Source organism: Cuculus canorus, chromosome Z, assembly GCF_017976375.1.
Source record: "Cuculus canorus isolate bCucCan1 chromosome Z, bCucCan1.pri, whole genome shotgun sequence".
NCBI lineage: Eukaryota > Metazoa > Chordata > Aves > Cuculiformes > Cuculidae > Cuculus > Cuculus canorus.
Window position 1 is genome coordinate 68,444,783 of NC_071441.1, and position 20,558 is coordinate 68,465,340.

The 20,558-nt window shown below is 48.5% G+C and overlaps 1 protein-coding gene across 4 annotated transcripts in view; it reads right to left on the reverse strand.

Moving 5' to 3' along the window:
- Window positions 1-20,558, reverse strand: part of CNTFR (ciliary neurotrophic factor receptor) — a 215,172-nt gene that overhangs the window by 139,595 nt on the left and 55,019 nt on the right. Inside the window, exon 1 of one of the 4 annotated variants that reach the window (XM_054055159.1) lies at window positions 2,808-2,918. The exons of the other annotated variants lie outside the window; for them this stretch is intronic. The gene's annotated coding sequence lies outside the window, so the exon portion shown is untranslated. Of the gene's footprint in view, window positions 1-2,807; window positions 2,919-20,558 lie in introns of those variants that run through there. 4 annotated transcript variants of the gene reach the window in all.

Genomic DNA, 20,558 nt, shown 5'->3' on the forward strand with positions numbered 1-20,558 from the left:
CCTGGTAATTCCCAGAAAAGGGAGAAATTCATCATGTCAAACATCAGCTGCTCCTGACCAGCAGCTCCAGTCCTTATAAAAGCCAGTGTCTGAAGGCAAGACTGTATTCTTGTAACACGGGCAGGGTTTCAGAGATGCCTACAGGACAGCTGGTACCAAACTGGAAATTACTGCAATGGCACCTGGGACACAGGCCTAGCTGAGCAACAAAGCCTGGGTGCAGATGCTAAATCAGCAAGAAAGTGGGGTTGGTTTGGGGTTTGCAAAGAAAATCCTGGTTCCAGCTGATGCTGGCTTGCTCTAAGTTAGTGGAAATACCAGCTGTATTGCCAATCTGTCTCACAGTGTTAAGATTTTTGCCTCCCTTTTTTGTACAGGTTTCTATGAATAGGTTAAAAAATGTCAAGAAAACTGAAGTGCATTGAACTGCAAGGAAGAAGCTGGGGAAGCTGGTGGTGGTCTCCAGGAGAGTGGCAAGGAGGCAAGAGGTTAGGTTGCACAGCACACATTTGCTATTTCACGTGTTCTCCGAGAAGACATCCAGTGGCTTTGGCTCAGACCTTCGTCGCCACTAACACAAGACCCCAAAGAAATTATTCTCTGCAGGAAAGCAAATTGGGCGACAGGATCTGCTGCCAAACCCTTATGTCTCACAGGAGGGAGAAGGGAGAGGAAGAGGAAATGAAAAACAAATCCTAGAGCCAGGGATGTGCCGAGGGGGTGGCTGCAGCACACTGTTATCTCTCTTGGCAGTGTGGGCTCTGTGGGGGTCACTGCAAGAGAGCAGATTAAATGCTTGCATCCAGACAAGTGGACATGCCTCTGTAAAGGTGGAGGGAAAGGAGAAGCTGCTCCATAAACCAATAGGTCTCACTGGGATGGTTTTATCCCTGTGGGCTGCATCGTTCGCCAAAGCACTGTTGAGACCTGGAGAAGATTAGCAAGTTTGTCATCTCTCTGGTTCTGACTTCATCAGTAAGACTTCCCACAGAGGAGACAGCCCCACCCCACGGGATGATGTCTACATAGTCTGGTGCTGCCAGCCTAGGAAGAGTGGAAGGGATGCACATGAAGGAAGAAAAAGAAAAGGAAGAGAAGAATTTATAGCACTAAAATATAAATGAGAAGAGATGGCTACGTACTTTTCAATCTACCCAGATAGTAAGCCACAAGTAACAAGGTCTTCACGCGCCATTGGCACATTGCTTATTAATCACCGATAAATGAGTGGGTTGTAGGCGAGTCCCATCTTCTACCACTAAAATATTTTTCAGCTATTCCTCCTTTCCTCTCTAATTTTATTCCAAGAAATTCCTCCAAAAACTAACACCAGAGAGCTGTGCTTTTCACTTGCTCAGTTTTCTTCCTTCAGCTGAAGCTTTAAAAGAATTAAATAACAGCAAATTTCCATCTAGTCCTTTTTTGACACAGGATTGAACTGTGCACAAATGAAAGCCCTGAGGTCCTTTGGAAATTCGCACGTAGCTTCTCTCTCCATCTCTCTACAAGAGCAAATTCAAACCTATAACCTTTTTTATTCCAGGCAAGTTATTTGCAAACTAAGCCCAAGCTCTCTAGGACATGTTATCTTCCTCTTACTGTTTGCTGAAGAGCTTCAATGGGCCAGCAAGTTGCTTGCAAGAGTATCTGGTTTTCACCCATAACCTCTGAAGCTGAAAGCCTTTGTGCTGTGGATGAGGTAACTAAAGAATAATTCTGCACTGGTGATGAAAATAACAGCATCTACTACTAAGATGTAATTGTTTCGAGGTATAAGTATCCATATGGCCCTTTTCTCGTTTCAGAGAAACAACTTGCTTTCTGGATTCAGTAGTGATTTCAGCAAAATCATGGTCACAAGAGATGCAGTTTTGGAAGAATCAAAACTCATTACTCCACTATTTATAAAACTTTAAAAATACATGTACAAACACAAAAACACCACCCCCCTGCCACTCATACACACACCACCTTATTTGATCAGATCTCATAAAAAACAGATGCTATCTTGGAAACTAACTTATTTGGGAAAATAAACTGCCTGTAGTAAAACCCAGGGTCAACACCAGCAGCTGACCAAGCGCACCGTCGGTACGACGCTTGCCACTTTGCAGAGTTTCAGGAAAAAACAGTGCAGAATTAAAGCTCTCTGCAAAGCAGGAAAAAACAGAGAGAAAACATGAAAATCTCACAGTAACTACCAGCAGAGAGCTGGACTTAGTGCTGGGTTTTTGGGGTGACGGAGGCAGCCAAGCAAATAAAAAAACCACAACCCACGGATGTCAGCAGGTTGTCAGTGTCTCAGAGGCACCACCATAAAATCCACATGGAGCTAAGGGCTCGCTGGTCGGCAGGAAGGCTGGCGAGAAAGCAAACAATGTGCTGGGTGACAGCAGAGGCTGTGAGCAGGGAGGCTGTCAGCACCCGGAGGTGGCAGAGAGCCTCCTGCTCCACCAGCCCAGCCCCTAGTGAATCACACTAGAGCATGCAAGCAGAAGGAGAGCAATTGCATGAGTACTCGAAAGCATGAGGGGCTGCAGGCACAGAGTGCTGGTGGTCTTTCACAGCACGGAGTCACTTGCATCATGCTGCCATCAGCCAGACGAACAGCAGTGGCGGGATGGAGGGTCAGCCCCTGTGCTCAGATGCTTGGTGAAGCTTCCCAAGCTCGCCGACGGAAATGAAAGCGCGCTGAGCACGGAGGGATGCCTGTCCTGGATATTCAGTTCAAGGAAGAATGTAGAGTTCTTGGAGCGGGCACGGCCACCCACAGCTGTGCAAACAACCCTGCGGAGAAGGTGACTTACCTTGGCTTCCAGCCGAGATCACAGATCCCCGCCTCCAGAAAGTCTTTTCCTTGCCCAAAGACAGGACAAGCAAAGCTGAGCGTTGTTTCCCAGCGGGAAGCTGCCGTCTCACAGACCAGCACATTAAACAAGCTGGCTCGGATTAGGACCAAGCACCAATAGTCACTGTCAGCCTGACCCAGCTCAGCACATAGTGTTTGCTCCTTGGTTTCAATTTATCCTTACAATTGAGGACAGTTTTTCTGCCAGCAGAAAAGCCACAACAGCAACTGCAGGAAAGAGGGCTTGCTGTGCCACTCAGGTCTCATCCTCTAACACAGCTACTGCAGCACAGGACGGATCCCAAATCCGGCTCGACAGTGGGATCCATGAAAGCACATGCTGATCTGTCACATCCAAGTACTCCTGACTCCTACCATCTAGAGGAAACTAACTTCAGATCATGAGAGAGGTAGGAAGGGAGAATGTTCTGTGCCAGATCCAGGGGCAACTGGATACCCAGGAGCAAGCTGTCTGGAGGTCACACTGGAAAACACCATGTCAGAGCCTGGACATGACCCCAGGTTCTGGGAGAGGAAGAGAAAAGATCAGTCAGTGATTTGGGATGCTCAGATGCTCCTGGATTCACCGCAGCTTCCCAGACCAGCTCCAGAGGTGTGGAGCCTAGGATGGCTGAAGGTGCTCCCAGCTCTGCCTTCTTCAACTCCAAATACAGAGAAAATACTATTATTCTTCTATTTTGTCTCACCAGACTACCTATTGCAGGCAACAGATGGAGTCTACAGTACATAAAGATAGAAGGGTTTTTAATTCTACATATTTTTAAGAGACTGGAGTGAGTAGGAGCTGAGGGATCCAGTATGATCTCTAAATCTTCTTTCCCCAGGCTTCCTCAGCCTGTTTCCTCCCAAGCTTTTGTGCCATTTCAATCGCCTTCTGTTTTTGGAAGAATAACCCAGAATAAAGGGCAATAAAGACAGGTGGGCTTAGAGAGAAACCACTAGTAAAGCACTGGATCCTGGTGGGGATCTCCTGACACCAATGAAACCCCAGGGCCCATTTTTCTCTCTTGGGAAATGCAGATGGTGATGGGAGCCCTGCTGGGTGACCCTGCTTCCCAACTAGGGCAGGAGATCAACCAGCTCCAGCTTGGATGGGGTTCTCCCTAAGTTCCTGGGCTTGGTGTGACTTCTTACTGCATGCAGCTATTGGGTCCAGATGGGGAGAGAAGATGAAGAACTGCCAGGCCACTGCAGAATAGCCACAACAACAAGGCCATCGTGGCCTGACCCTGGTTTAGTGGCAGCAGAAATCACCAGTAAGCTGGGAGGATGATGGCCTCCCTCTCCAATATCCCTGGGAGGGAAAAGAGATGCCATGCTGTGCGACATATGGCATACAACATGAGTACGTCATCATACTTTCCTATATCCTAGCTCAGAGAGCCCTATAACCTCTGCCAACAGGCTCTAGCATAGGCTGAGACTCTCAGGTGACTAGTGTAAATTGAAAGAAAAAAGAAAAACCAGAAGAAATATTCAAGTTAATCAGAAAAATAAAAATAAGAGAGGGAAGAGGATCCTGCAACACTCTAGTTCCTGCCTGCCAGTGGGAGCACCATCTTAGAACAATCAAACAACCAAGCCATCACATGAAACCTCAGCTCCAACCACATCAGCTTCTCTTCTCAATGCCCTTCTACAAGCTTTGAGGACAACTTCCAACAAAAAGCACACTAAAGGATCCGCTCAAGACAATGGAAACCAATAAACCTAAAACCCAAGAACACAAACCATTTGCTCAACTGCAAACCTGGCTACAGACACACAAACCCAACAACAAGCAGCTCACGAGCTAATGGTTGTCCCTCACTGAGCACTGTAGCCTGAACACAGTCTTTATTTCACCTCAACCCCTGATGGAGTATCTTTGTCTTCTCACCCTGGACTGTATAAAAACAGTTTAGAGAAAGACAAATATGTCACAGCCAGTACCCTCAGTCCACCCTACTGGCCACAGTAGGAATGATATGAAATGCACATTTCCTGAACAGGGCAAAACAAGTTGAAACATCACAAAAGAGTAAGCCAGACCACACACAAGAGAAATGGGCAGGCAAAAAGACCAACGAAAAAAGGTATACGCTTACAAATGGTTTCAGGAGGTGAGTCTGACAACTGATATTTTATTCTAAAGACAGGAACTGTCTCCTACCGGACTGGCTCTGGTTAACCCTGCCCTGGTGCCATTTCTCCTTCACTGCACCAGTCTGGAGCTAAAGCAGTTCCCAGAGCAATCTTCTGGGAGAATCCTAGATTTCTCCTGGGCTTCAATGACCCTACAGTCCTATCTGTACAACCACTTCACCCAGCTTTACCACTTGCAAGGAGGCGACCTGCCACTTTGCCACTGGAAGACTCAGCTGAACGCATTTTCAGCACCAAAGGAGCACAAAAAAAAAAAAAAATCCCCTGAAAATTACCCTTTATTGTAGCAGAGCAGAGGGTTAAATCCCAATTACACAATTGGAAACACTGTTACCCAAGAGAAAAATAAAACAATTACAAAAAAAGCCAAAAACACAATTCCAGATTATATTTAACACTCAAATTCCTCCTTAATTGCTCCAGTGTCTCAGCCAGCTTGCAGGGGAGGAGCGGGGACTGGCAAATTAGCTCCCCCCAGGACTGCTTCCCCCTAGGGAGCTTTCCCAATTTACATTCCCATTGTGTTCTTTAATTAGTACATTCCTACAGCTTTTCTGAGAGTCCCAACACTTCCAGGGCTGTGACAGTACTTTATAAATAATAAGTCGGAAAGAATATTCACTGTACCCTGCTTTACTCCCCCCAGTGTCCCAGTTGGTGACTGGCGGTTTTTGCAGGGACCACACACGGTCTAGGGCAGCCCACCACCACCCACCCCAGAGGTGGGGACCTCAATAACCTCCTTTCTGCTTCTTCTTCTTCTCACCTAGCAAGCCTTTTATTTGGGGTCCTATATTCTCAAATGGGCTTCTCCCAAGCAAAGCATTTTGACTTGATGGCATCTATGCGGATCCCATGCTGGTGAGAAGCGCTGGGAGAACACCTTGAGAGGAGGTCTCTGCAGACCTTTAGCTGTCTGGTGGCTGCACAGGAAGCTGTCCACAGGCACTGGTGGCTCAGACAGGCTTTGGCTCTATCCAGAGACATCCCAACACCAGCATCAGCAAGCACATGGTGTGCTGCTCCTCCACACCAGGACCCAGACAATGCCCTCCACCCTATGATTTCTGGCAGCCTAGGGGTGCATGAACTACCTCCTTAGGGACAAAAAAAAGGGGGAAAATTTGTTCAGTCAACAGCCCATCAGTCAGCCCTTATCAGAAACAGGGACTGGGCAAAGCCTAGGGCCTCTCACCACTTAAAGCAGTGGGAAAACCTCCAGCACCTTCAGCCTCCAAACAGTTCCACCCAGATAACCCTAAAAACCAAATGGGAGAAAAGACCAAAGTAAAGACAAACCAGCACAGCCACGCATCAGAGGCTCGAACCCAACATTTTCCCAAGTCTCATTAGAGATGATTTATGAAGTCTGACACTGCTGTTAACCTCTGACCATGTCCCTGCTGCCTGCAGGGCATTTCACAGCCTGCCCAGGACCATCCAGCAGCAACTGGGGGGTTGACTGGGTTTTCATCTCCCCCGATAGCACAATTAGGTGCTTTGAAGGAGACCCATAGGATCACCTTACCTGCAGCAATCCAGCTGCTTGCTGGCAGAACTATCCCTGCACACGCAGTGTGCTTGCACACTCACACACAGGGTAACGCTTGGCACAGGCAGCAGGCACTAATAACACACCATTTGCATCCCCATCTGGTTCTGACACATCCATTATTCAAAGGTATTTGGCAAAGACCTTGGGCAACTCATTTGCAGAGTCTGTGTCAGTTCACAAGCTCATGAATTCCCAAACTATTTGCTGGTCATGCCCATAGCTAAGCTGTGAATAGGGTTTTGGCAGATTTGAAAGGAGCTAGTGTTTTCTGAAAACACCTGCCTTCGGAAGCTGCAAAAGCTCACAGATTTCCATTCCTGTTTAAGATGCACATGTAGCACTCCCAGAGTCAGGAATAGGATGAAAACTTGACTTGTCTGCAACTATAGAGCATCCCTTATCTTTTAGCAAACTCATGGGAGATCAAGTGACATCAGGGCCCTTAAGCCAGGTGTGTGAGTCTCACCTCACCCTTCCCTGCCCAGTCAGGGCTGGAAACCAGGCAGAGCAGAAGCATGGATGGTCCAGGACCATCCCCACTCCCTCCACCCAGCCCCTCCTATTCAGCTTTCAATGAAAGGCTTAAATGATGCAACCAGCTGCCTTCACTTCCAGCCAAACTCCAACCCCAGAGTGATGGCCTGGGAGTGCAGATAGCAACAAGCTTCCGTGGCAGCACACTCTCCCCCTCTAGGTAACTCACCAGATGGAGCTCTATGTGACACCTGGAAAAAACACACTCAGCACCTTTATTTCAGCCAACTGGTATCATGCTTTCCTCTCCTCTGACCCACTGGAGCTGCAGCGTGTTGCAAAGCACAGGCTATTGGGGTTTGCCATCTTGTACATGTGGAGAGGCAGCAAGTTCCTCCCTCCCACTCCGTGGCTGAGGCTCTGCTCTCCAGTCTTCCTCCTCAGCTGCCTCACTTGGTGCAGAACGCTGCTGAAATTTGCTCAACTAGTGGGCAACCCTTCCCTGCCACAAACGGCAGCCCATGAGACTCTCTGAGATCGAGCGGCATCACACACCCACTCAGAGACGGAGCAGGAGGCACGGGCAGGGGGAATATGAGACGGGGTTTGCTCAGAGACAGCTCTGTGCTTTTGGCAGGATTTGAGGGCATTTGTTTTGAAGCTGTGTTTACATGCCTTTGATCAAACATGTTTTAACTTTTCTGGTGCGTGACAGCAGCAAAACAAGTTTGATACAAGGATAATGAAACACATTGTGTGCTTGTACGTGTAAATGGCTATAACAAAGCTGTGCACAGCAGTAACTCAAACGATGGGGCAGGGGAGAGCACAAAGACACCGAGATCCATCATGACAATCCCAACAAGTTAAGTGTTTTTCAAAAAAAAAGCACTAACCCAGCTACAATAGCTGCTGGAGTTGACCAAGTAGAGTCTGCCCTGGACCTGGTGCAGAAGCAAAACTCCCTCCAGCATCGTGGATAGCTTTTCCTTATCAGCTGAAGAGGGCAGGAGTATCATGGCTTGAGAGGGCTCAAGGCTTACTCACAGCAGCATCCTAGGGCACTGGTGTGGACCAAGCTATGCCCTTTCCAACCTCCAAGGTATATCAGCAGCTTTCGACTCTTCTTTTTCAGAAATCCTGGCACGATACTGGAGACCAAAGAGCAAAGGCAGCTTTCAGAGGTGCTCCTAAGACATTTGCTCTCTGAACTACCACGGCACACCTGGCACAATTACCAAGGATGTACCTGCATATTATTAGACAAACTGGACCACTAAACACCCTGCTGTCATTTCAAACCTCACACAGCCATGAATGCTCTCTCCCAACCCGCCAGGGAAACACAGAGCACTGCCAGCATTCATTCAGCATGGGAGGACAACATACGAGCCATGCACACGGCCCTAAGCTGGGAAACACTTCCAGGCACTACAATGTGAACAGCCATACCATGAACTGCTAATGCAGTCCCTGACATGACATGGGGCAAAGCCTCAGCACAGACCAGGGGCTGCTACTGTGGAATGATTTAGATGCAATAATCCTGTTTCAGAGGTTAAACGAAACTTGGAGGAGTGTGGATGCTCCAGCCTTTGCTAGAGAGTAAATCCAAGCATGTTTAATTTACCAGTGTGAGTGCTAGCGAAGAGTCTTTATAATACAGTCCCATGCTGACCATGCTTCAAAATGAGAGATGCCACCATCTCTCCCTGCTTAGCGCAGCAAATGAGTGGAGCACATTGGCACAAGAGGTTTCCTAAAGGCATGCCACCTCACTATGCAACCTGTCAAGCCAACACAGGCTTAAGCAGGGGATCTTCGTTGGCAATAGAGGGGGAAGTGAATACTCAGCTGTGATAAATATTTAACGTGCTTTTAGTCCTGAAGAAGTGTAGCACTGAGGCCATCATCCTGTAAGTGAAAACCAAGGCTGATTAATGGGGGAAGGTACTCCCATTTATGGGAGGTTAGGATCAATCCCAATTCTCAGCTATTTGTTGAATCTTTAATGCTCTTTTTTTGAGAGCAGAGTTCCTTGGTGAAGGGCAGCATCCTAATAAGACTGCTTTAACGGCATGGTTGTTAAGGGGGTATGAATAAAAGCCCTCTGTGAAAAATAAACAATAAGATGAAAAAGGAAGATTTCATATGGTCACTGCATTTGGTTGGCTCAGAAAAAAAAAAACAGTGCTGAGGTCTCCTCTCTTCTTTGGAGGATAGGTTTACTTCTTTCATAGTTTGTCCTGTCATCTCAGAGCTAAGCCCAAGGTTACCCCAGATCCACCTCTCTGCAAAGCCAAAGACAAGCTGCTGATCTGGAGAGGAGCAAGTGCCAGTGTCAGCCCAACAGCCTGTGTTTGACCTTTCCATACCTTTCACTTTATGCTTGAAAGGTATCCACCCTCTTCCACAGCTCAGCCCTCTTCTCAGACCTGTAGTTTCACCATCTCATGCTTTCCTTCTTCCCTTTCTGAGCAAGGTGGTCCCATACCACCTTCCATCTCACCACCCAAGACAAATCCCCTGCCTCTGCAGTTATATCAGCATCAACAACGCTCCCTCTCAAGAAGGCATTACCCAGAGGTGATTCAAGGAAAGCACGTCCTTCTTTGTGCTCTTATGTCTTCCATCACATCACCCTCTCGCATCCCATGCTCTAACACTCACTTCCCCTAATAAATCCTCTTTTGCTTTTCTCTGCTTCATCACCCGATAGGACCAGCCCTGCTGCCTGTAAACAAAACTCCCTCTGAACATCTCTGCTTGCTGGCCACCTCCTGCTCCCAGCAAGCGGCACAGAGGCAAGACAGCAGCCTTGTAACGAAGATAAAGTGCCATGTATTTTTGTCATCCCTTTCCATCTGCCCATGCCTTTCCAGTTGCATTACATCTTATGTTGGTTTTTGTCTGAATCTAAACATCAGCTCCTTCTCCACCATGCTGTTCCCCTAACTCACATCCCATCACAGGGACGATGAAGGCAATGGAGGCATGAAAGGAAAGGGGTGAAAAGCAAGCCATGAAAGGTGACAGTGAGGGAGGGCACATGCACAGCAGAGGAGGTCAAAGACACTAGAGCCCAGTGCAGGTTCTTAGAATCATAGAATCAACAGATTGGAAAGGACCCACTGGATCATCGAGTCCAACCATTCCCAACACTCCCTTAAACCACGTCCCTAAGCACTTCATCAACCCATTCCTTAAACACCTCCAGGGAAGGCGACTCGACCACCTCCCTGGGCAGCCTGTTCCAGTGCCCAATGACTCTTTCTGTAAAGAATTTTTGTCTGATATCCAGCCTGAACCTCCCCTGGAGGAGCTTGAGGCCATTCCCTCTTGTCCTGTCCTTAGTCACTTGGGAGAAGAGGCCAGCTCCCTCCTCTCCACAACCTCCTTTCAGGTAGTTATAGAGAGTAATAAGGTCTCCCCCTCAGCCTCCTCTTCTGCAGGCTAAACAACCCCAGCTCTCTCAGCTGCTCCTTGTAAGACTTGTTCTCCAGCCCCCTCACCAGCTTCGTTGCTCTTCTCTGGACACTCTCCAGAGGCTCAACATCCTTCTTGTGGTGAGGGGCCCAGAACTGAACACAGTACTCAAGGTGTGGTCTCACCAGTGCCGAGTACAGAGGGAGAATCACTTCCCTGGACCTCCTGGTTGCACCGTTTCTGATACAAGCCAAGATGCCATCGGCCTTCTCGGCCACCTGGGCACACTGCTGGCTCACGGTCAGTCGGTTGTCAACCATTACCCCCAGGTCTTTCTCCCCCATGCAGCTCTCCAGCCACTATTCCCCTAGTCTGTAGCACTGCAATTCTTGCACATGAGAGGGGCTGATGCATCATAGCTGAGCCACTCCAGCTCCATCAAACCAACCATTGGAACAAAGTTGGTTGTCTGAGGTGAGAAATGGCGCTGGCTTCTTCCCAAAGTGATGGCAATTGGGACAAGAAGGCAATGCCGCCCCTAGAGACGAGCCCAGAGCCTCCTGGGTGCCCAACACCCTTCCTTTTCCTCCAGGCTGCAAAGAGATCAACTTTCAAAATCCCTTTTCTCCATCCAGCCCTGGGTCTGCTTAGGTAGTCCTCAGAAACACCCCAAAAAGGAGCTATACAAAAGGAGGCAGCATGGCTGGACGACCTCCTTCCGGAGCTGTAAGTGCACTGGTTGGAAGAGCGGGCAGAGCACTGTGCTCTCTCACTGCTGTACACCCAGTATACATCCTATCCTACTCCAGCCCTCTAGGCTGGACCACTTCTTACTGACCATGGACCAGGATCATTCAGCATCTCTTCCCCCACAAGCCATCTGCACTCAACTGTCTTTCCTTATCCACCAACATAAACAGGGATTAGGAATAAAGATACCAGGCTAAGACTTGGCTGCAGCTTAACCTGCACATTATCCTCAGCTGCAGCGCAAGCGCTAGTCGTATGTCCTTGCCCTGTGACAAGCCTCAAACCTGCTTCACTGTATTGCCATAAGACTTCCAGAGAGATGCTATGAGACACGCTCCTCTGCCCATGCTCCTCTTAGAAAGCTATCCCAGGCTCTCCTTGAGCTCCCAGCAAAAAAAAGGAAGGGAACGGAAGTAGTCTGCTGTGTCCTTGCAAGCCAGCAGAGACAGAAGTTGCTAAGCAACCAGCAAGCATTAGGGGAAAGATCAGCATCAGAGAACTAGTAGCATCCCAAGGGGGACAGCATTACCCCCAGTGCCCCCATGGGACTTTGCAGACCCACTGCCAAGCAGCACAGACAGATCCACTGTGTGGCAATGCCAAGAGGAGGAAGGATGCTCAACCAAGCCCTAGTCTGCAGCCAAACTGCCCAGGTGCCCTGGCTTCTCGCCCCAAACCAGGGGACCCTTTGGCAGAGCCATGCACTTGGGAAGATGATGCCTGCGCAAGTGTTAGAAACAGGGCTGCTTTTGTTTACAGGACGCTGACAATGGTGCAGTACACCCTGCATCCTCCCCCAGCCAGGAGCAAGCTCCAAGAAAGGAAATTACACGAGCCAGAAGGTTTGATGGAATGAGCCCATTGGGCAGCTTGAAGATAGCTATTAATGGAGAGCTTTCTCTAATTGCTTTTGTATAATCTGGGGCTGCTAGGCGGAACTGGGTAATAAATGAAATCCAATTACATTTTCTCTCAGTATTTATTTTATTAAGTAGAATTCATCAGCTGATGAAGGGCCCCTCGAGGTAATGGCTCGTGACCTAGTGGAAGGCACTTTTTTATTATTATTTTCCCCACTCAGGGAAGCAGATAATTCAGTTCCCCCGTAAATGCAGGCTGCTCCCCTTGCACTGTGGCAAGAGTGACAGGTCCCAGGGCAAGGTGGAGCCCACAGAGTGCCCAGCACCCATGTTGTCCTTCTCAGAGGGATCCCTGCTCTGGCTGCTGGGGTCCTAATGAGCACAACATGTGACTGAACCTCAGCTTCAGAGTGACAGAAGAGATGGATCTATAGCACACAGCTTGCATGGTGTGCTCCAGAGGGATGCTGCAGCTATTAGTCCCATTGGAGATGCAGCAAGAATCAGTCTCAGTCCATGCCTTTCCCCTTGGAAGCTGCAGATTTTAGTGCCAGCACTGCCTCCCTGGGATGGGTTTCTGCTATGCATGTCTCACAGACTTTGGGGTTCTACACAGAATTGTGACTGAAGAAGCTATGAACACTTGTAACTCAGATCCATCATTCTATGCTTCAGCCTCATACTGCTCTGCAAAATCGCTCTTCAGCCACCACTTGCTGGTGGTTTGAGACCCAGTTGCTTCCACAAATGCCGCCCAGCAAGGCCACTGTTCACATAGTGGTGCCAGCAGGCATGGCATGCCAGGATGTACAGTGCTGGCACCACTGCGAGAGACTCTGTTGCCCAGCAGGATTTGCTGGCAACAGCAAATTTGCACTGTTGAAACCCATATCTCAGGCTTTAGTATATGATCCCTTCTTTGGGGTGCAAGAGGCAGTAAAACCCAGGTCAGGAAGGGCTGCTCCTAGTGCATGCATCTGAGCTCCAGCCAGCATCTCTGTGGAGCAGGGATGGCCACCATGGCACAAGCCCTTTCCTCCTTCCCCCTTTGCACCAAAAAGCAGCAACGAGGTTGGGGTTTGCTAGGCAACCATGGGGTGCAATGCAGGACCAGTGTCTGATTGATGGAGCCCACAGCAAGGATTCCTCTAGCACAAGCAGGCAGTATACCTTCGGGAATGTCACATTCGGCTGTTGGGCTTTTCACCACCCCTCTTTCCCATCCAGATATTGACTGATGTTTGCCCCTCACTCCCAAAGCCAGCGCCGACAGCCATGGCTCGTTCAGCTTTCATTGCCATCTTGTCATACAAGCAATTTATCACCCGCCAGTGAGCACTCGCTACAGACGACAGACTCCAGTGTCCATTAATTAATGGGAAATACTTAGAGAGGCATATACACATGCACAAATCTGTCTGAGTGGTTTCCTATGGCACCTTCCATGAGCATTTCCATGCACTGCAACAGCGAAGACTGGCCTTGGGAGCCACGGTAGAGGCAGCGTGCAGCAACCAGGCTTAGAACAAAGAAGAATCAACACTAAGCGAGGGACAGAGGGGAAGAGCTATACCAGCAATGGAGTAACATAGTTTTATTCCTAAATTAGTAAGAAACTACTCAGTTTAAGGGGTGAAAAAAACCCAGATGATTTCAGAACAAGTGGAGTGATCAAACCACATCCTAGCAGTTGAGGCTTTAGGGTGAAGGCTACTCCATAGTGTGCAAACCCTTTGGAGGTATCCTCTGCTGCTGCAGAAACAGCTAATGCTTTGCCTAACCTTACACCGGGGATGAGCTGTTATGGGATGCTGACTTTCCCAAGTGTCCCTTGGGTCCATCAAGACAGGATAAGCCCAACCCCCTGCTCAGGAGCAAACCCAGGGTTGCAAGAACTGCCCTTCCACAGCCTTGCACGTCCCAGCCCTCCGCTTAGCAGCACTGAACAACTGCCCAGCAGCATCTGAACCTTCATATTGCTGGGTAAACTAAAAATAAATGAAGTACAGGTTCACAGCAATTCAGCACCAGGTTTAAGAAGTGCCACATTTTCCTGCTTCTGTGCAGAAGCTAGGCACAGAAGGTGAGGAAAAAGGTTTTCAGAGGGATCTTCTGAAACTCAGCTGGCTTTTTGATTCGGGAAGAAAACTTAAAACCAGTTTGAAAGGAGATCTAAACATAGTGTCAAAACCCAGCACTTGATTTTTTCACAAGTGGCCTTTCACTTTCTTCTGCTGAGGCTATTTGCCAAGCACAACACAGAAATACCAAGCTATTCCCATTGATCCAAAACTATTTTTCACCAAATAAACCATTCATCTGAGATTTTTTTTGTCCGGCTCTGCTGTAGAAGCAGCTATCTGTTCACAGCAGCTCAGGATTTATGCTCAAATGGATGTTTGTGACTAACAGACAGACTAGATTCATAGCGAAATGCATCATCAATAAATCAGTCAATCACCTCTCTTGCCCCTAGTGCAGGGCTGAAGTCTCGAGTAAGTACTCAGCACTTTGTCAACCCTTACTCCAGCAAAGTCTGGGTAAGGGACCTCAGGATTTAGCCTATTGATTGCTTACTATTGTTTGTGATGCCCTGTGCGCGTTAGACATGCTCCCTTCAAGCAAGATTAAATACCTGGCTTATGGCATTGGGATTCAAGGGAAATTATCTTTTACAAGCACTGGAATAGACAAGTCAAATTGCCTCGTGCAATGGTCCATCACACTGCAAGGGCCACGTGAAGCCCGTCCATCTTGCTGCCGGGGAGTGTAGCACACGGCGGTGCTGGCGCGCTCCCTTGGGCTGGTGTTGTGAGCCCCAGGGCTGTAGCACATTTCTGCTAGTTAAATGTAATTTTGGCTGCAGCTTCAGAGCCTCTGTGGCTCTCAGCAGCTCGGGTAGTGTTTTGTTGTAAGAACAATAGAGTGACAGCTCCCTGGCAGCTTTGAGTAGCATCCCCAGCTCAAAGGCAGCCTTAATACCTCCGCCAATCTCAAGCCTTTCAGTTTTTACATTCGTTTGAAGTTAAGCTGATCTAACTTGGGTGAGTGGGCACAGACGGAGTCACTCAACCAAAACTGAAGCATGTCGCAGCAGGGCTGCTGCAGACGCTCAGCAGCAAAGCTGATGCCCCTCCACCCAAGGGCTAGCGCTCATCCCTCACACACCATCATGCATATTGAATATTATTATAGATGGACATAAGTGACCAACTTGTCCTCCCAAAGGGCAAGTCTAGGACATTTTCTACCCCCACACCCATAAAGCAAGGAAATACAGCAGCCATTTGCAAGGCATAACATCACTTATTCACCCTCAGAATGCTACCCACCTCCCCAGCACCTCCCTCCCTCTACCTAGGAAGCAGAGAAATTGATGCTACTAGCCGTCAGCCTCCAAATCCAGGCCTGATATTCAAATGAAGCCAGGCAGTGACCTGACTGTCCATGCAGCACATAAGCAGAGCACTGAAAACCAAGTGAAGGAAACAGGACTGCAAATAACTTTCGCACAGGAATCCCAGTGCTCCTGGGATTTGCCCAAAGTGACCTTGACTCTAGCACTGTTGGTGCCACAGTTGGGATGACAAAAGACCTCAGAAAGCCAAAGAAAGCTGCTTCCCACCTCTGGAAGGCTGTATCTGTCTGCTCTGCATGGTACTGATCACTTCAGGATTTTTCCCAATTGCTGATGCAGAGGCACAGACAGGAACACCATCACCTCCCCAAGCACCCCTACTATGGGCTGAACATTGCTACGAATGAAGGGTGCTTAGAAGGAAGATTAAGTCTAACTTTCTAAGGATCTTCTCCCTGCTGACACCACCCAGCACACAGGGAAAATACACCCTGCAATTACCTGAGCGAAACAAAGCAGCCTGCAGAAGCACCTAGAAGTTTTGTGGGGAGCAAGAAAAAGAAATAAAAATCAAGGATTTCTAGTGTCCAAACTCAGACCACTGGCTACTCTCCCAACCTCCAGGCATGCCCATGCACCATAGATGGCACACTGATCACCAGGCTTCACCCATATGTTCTGCTGCAAGGCAAGCTGATTTCCAATGCTTCTCCTGCCTCTCATCTTGTTTTATTTCTGCCTGGTGCCCGGCCACCCCCTCTCCTCTGGGTATTTTTCCTGCTGCCGTTTGTTCCTGTCCTTTACAACTCTGCCTGCTGTCACTTGCGTAACCTTGCCTGTTTGGTAATTTGTGGCAATAAAGTGTCACTGCGTGGGAAAAATACAGCATCGAAGCAGCATATAAATCTCTGATCCATAAATTGTGCTGGCCCCCACGTGCATGCCCCTCCTTTTTGATGTAAAGTGCAACAATTTAGGGCAAGAGGGGAAAAAAAAAAAAAAGAGACAGTAATATGTGATCTTACTGAAGGGCAGCAACTGAGCTGTCCTAGTTAGGGGCTGTAACCAGCACTGAGGGGGGCTGATGTGTGCTGTAAATTGCCCTGGAGATATGGGGTCTTGGCTTCCTAGAGCTATGCAGAGCTTAAAAACAGTTACCCTAAAGGGCAAAATAGTACAATAGACGTTGCGTTGCTCCCCTATGAACGGCTTCACTCGTGCTTAGCAAAGGTGATTCTTGGAGCACCATGACCATGGAAAGGTTTCAGGTGTGTGCAGTTGAGCCCCTTGCTCCTCTTCCCATCCAGATGTGGGACCCTGCTGATCTCCATGACAGCTGAACAGCTCTTTCACTGGATGTCCTGCAGCACCCACTTCATGTGGCCGTTAAGGGGAGCCACAAGGAGGCAGATCTGCGGCTTTCCCGGCTCCATCTGATGCAGCTGGTCCCCACTTTACACAGCCATATCATAGAACTGTAGAATGATTTGGGTTAGAAGGGACCTTAATGATCATCAAGTTCTAACCCCCCTGCTATGGGCAGGGACACCTTCCACTGGATCATGCTGCCCAAAGCCTCATCCAACCCGGCCTTCAACGCCTCCACAGATGGAGCTTCCACAGCTTCCCTGGGCAACCAGTGCCTCACTATCCTCACAGTTAAGAGTTTCTTCCTAATATCTAGTCTAAATCTCCCCTCTCTGATAAAGAGCCCCCTCCCCTGCTTTTCCATAGGCCCCCTGTAAGTACTGGAAGGTCGCTATAAGGTCTCCCTGAAGCATCCACTTCTATAGGCTGAACAAGCCCAACTCCCTCAGCCTGTCCTCATACAGGAGGTACTCCAGCCTTCTGATCATCTTTGTGGTCCTCCACTGGACTTCCTCTAACTTCCACCTCTGGGCTGACAATGGTTCCCCATAGCTCAGAGCCAGGACTCAGCAGGATAGCTCCCACCCCAGGCAAACACACCCCACATTCGTGTCCCTGCAATATTCAGCTCCACTGCACAGAGCATTATCAACCACCATAGTCCTCCAGGAGCTAAGAGACTTCAGAGCAGCTGTGACACCATGTGAAATGGTTTAAGAAAGAGTACAGTCCCCTCTTGATGATGGTTATTTCTTTTAATTGGAAAACACTGCTTGCTTCCATCAGAGCCCTCATTTGCTGAATGACCATCTAAATTACACGGCAGCTCAGCATCGTGGGCCAGCTGTAAAAAGTCACCTACAGCGCTACTGCTGCCTCTCTCCTGAGCTGTGGTGCCTGTGCCAAACCTAGCCGACAGTCCCTATCCCACACCCACAGTCCTTGGTGCACTGGGGTCTCATCTGCCACCCATCACAAAGAACAGCAGGAAGCCTTGCTTTAAAGCCTTATCCTGACACCGACATCTTTCTTGACATCTATGGCCCACCTGAGCAGACAAGTAACACTTCTGTGAATATAAACAAGTGAGGGAAAGTGCATTCACTAGACAGATAGCTTGGAGAAGTGTCATCACCCGTTGAAAGCCCATATGTGGTTTTGTAACAAAGGTATTTGCTTCCTGTCTTGCCCACTCGTCAGAAAAATATATAAGTGAAGCTAAGCAGCACCTTGGAGACCGACTAAAACCAAGCAGAGAGCAGGGGATGCTCAGAGTGCTCTGCGAGCGCCGTGCAGACCAAGACATTATGAACACCCTGGGGAGGGGAAATCTCCTTTCTCCCAGGCTTGGGAATGGCATGCAACCAGAAGCCATCATACAACTCTCCTGCACCTGATCAAGACGTGTTAATAAAAACACACAAAAAAAGTCAGGTCTTTGTCCCTAAACCTGCCCATGAACAACTCCTTCCTTCCTGCAGCCACAATTCTCCGAAGTCTGAGAAAAAACACTTATTGTGAAACCTCCAAGCTCATTGCCACGGCATGCTGCAGGGCTTGGGCACAGGGACACCTACCCTGTGCCAGCACAGATCCAAGCAAGCAGCAAGTCCCACACAAGCCAGCTGCCTGCCCTGGCAGCAGAGGGGGTTAACAGCACACCTGGGCTGCAGAAGCAATAGCACAGCCAGCAGCTCACACAGCACTCGGACCACATCAAGGCACTGATCTCAGTTTTGGGAGCCCCAAGACAAGACACATGCTGATTAAATGGAGCAAATTCAGCAGGAGTAACTGAGATGGCGAGGGGACTTTAGAAGATTGAGCCAGGCTCTTCACAGCAACGTATAGCAAGAAGACGAGTGACAGCAGGCAGTAGCTGAAATGACACATTCTCATTGGATGCAAGGGGAAACTTTTACCTCCATCAGGACCCACCAGCACTGCAACACTGGCCCAAACAACCTATACTATCCATATCCAGAAGCTTTAAGAAGCAGGCTGTATAAAGCCCTGAGCAGCTACATCCAAGCTCAGCCTCCTGTCCTATGGTGGACTCCAGACCTCCGAGGTCTCTGGATGGTTTTTTAAGTCTGGTGTGAAAAAACACAGCTGCAATGTCACCTCAGACTATGTGCCAGGGTCATAACCGAGGGAAAACCAGCATAGCACCTTTAGCAATTATATTCAAAGCTAGACAGAATGAAGACTTTGCCCTTCTCCCATTCCCAGTTTTATGACTACTGTGACAGAGCAATGTGTGGAAGGAAATAAGAGTAACACTACCACATGAGCACAGGCACTCCTCCTTCACACCAAGAACTGAATCTGGAGTCGCTAACCGATTTCATTGCACCCTTCCTACTATCTCCTCAAAGCCCACATGCTCGTTTATGATGTATGTGCATATACTCTACAAGACCTGTGCTAACTTGGCCTGAGGAACCACTCAAAACACAGTCTGCACGGCTGATGCCGATTTAAATGCCCTCGACAGCATTTGACGAAGGAGGAAAACACATGAGATGCAATACAGCAGTGGCTACAGGTTGCTGCTCGGGAGGTTTAGGTTGAACTGTGGGGTTACACTCTTTGCTGGGAGGGTGACACAGCTGAGGTCGTGGTACCCCATCAAATAATGATGTCCACGCTTAAGCTGTGAACAGAGGTAAACAGCCATCCTGATCTGATACAGTGCTGGTAGCAGTTCTGCTCTGAAGACCTCAGAGGTCCCCATGGGTCGATGGAAATGCAAGAATGAGATGAGAGATCACTGTTCAGACCTTACCTTGTTCACTGAGAACCTACAAGACCCTTCAGCCACCTCATTCTTACCACCTAAAAGGCAGATCCCTGCATGGAGGAAAGCCAGCTAGAAGCAATTCCACCAGAGGCAGTGCCTGGAGGGGACACATTTAAGCCAAAAGGTAGAATACATTACTTCAGATGCAAACACAGCTAAACACTCAAAAACTGCATAACAAAGTGACAGCAATAGCGCTTTGGCAAGACATCTGTCCATCTATAAATAGAGCTCAACTGTGTGTCCTTATCGCAGGGCTTTGATGTGTTTGGGAGAGTATTTTTTTACCCTTTGACGCTGAGTCCCAGGCAGCACAGATAATGGGCTTGAATCGATCCAACTCAAGTATTACTAAACTTCCTACCACTGTGGCAGCGCGCCAGCCTCAAATAGGACAACAGAACATGTGTCTGTTCAGAACCAACCACAAGGAGCAAACAGCAAATTGCTTTAGACTTCAAAAAAAACCAGGTGCTTTTTGCAGATTTGTAGATCAATCTACAACGTATTTTAGAGGTTTAAGAAAGTCAATAGAAACAAGATATATCATTGCTGCACAAGAACCCGAGAAGTTGTATTTCTATTTATGCTGCTACTAGAACTCCAACCACAGGCTCGTTTTCCTGCTGCTCCCTGACATGGTTCCACATCGCTACTTCTCCAGCAGTGAAGTCGAGGGAAGGGGCTCACCCCACTGCTGCAGTTCATCACAGCTTAGTTCTGGGGCTTCATCTGAGATACCCTAAAAGCATCACCACAGCACCTCATGCCTTGCTTACACCGCAAGCAAGAGGATGTGAGGACTGCTGGCAGTGGCCGGGCTGACCTCCCAAAATCTGGAAATGGTCTCCTCAGGTGTACATCCACATTGGCTAAGCACACAAGTTCACTCAGGTCTCTTGGGATTCTTTAGGCAGTGCTAAGACAATCCCTTGGGATTTTTTTCTGAA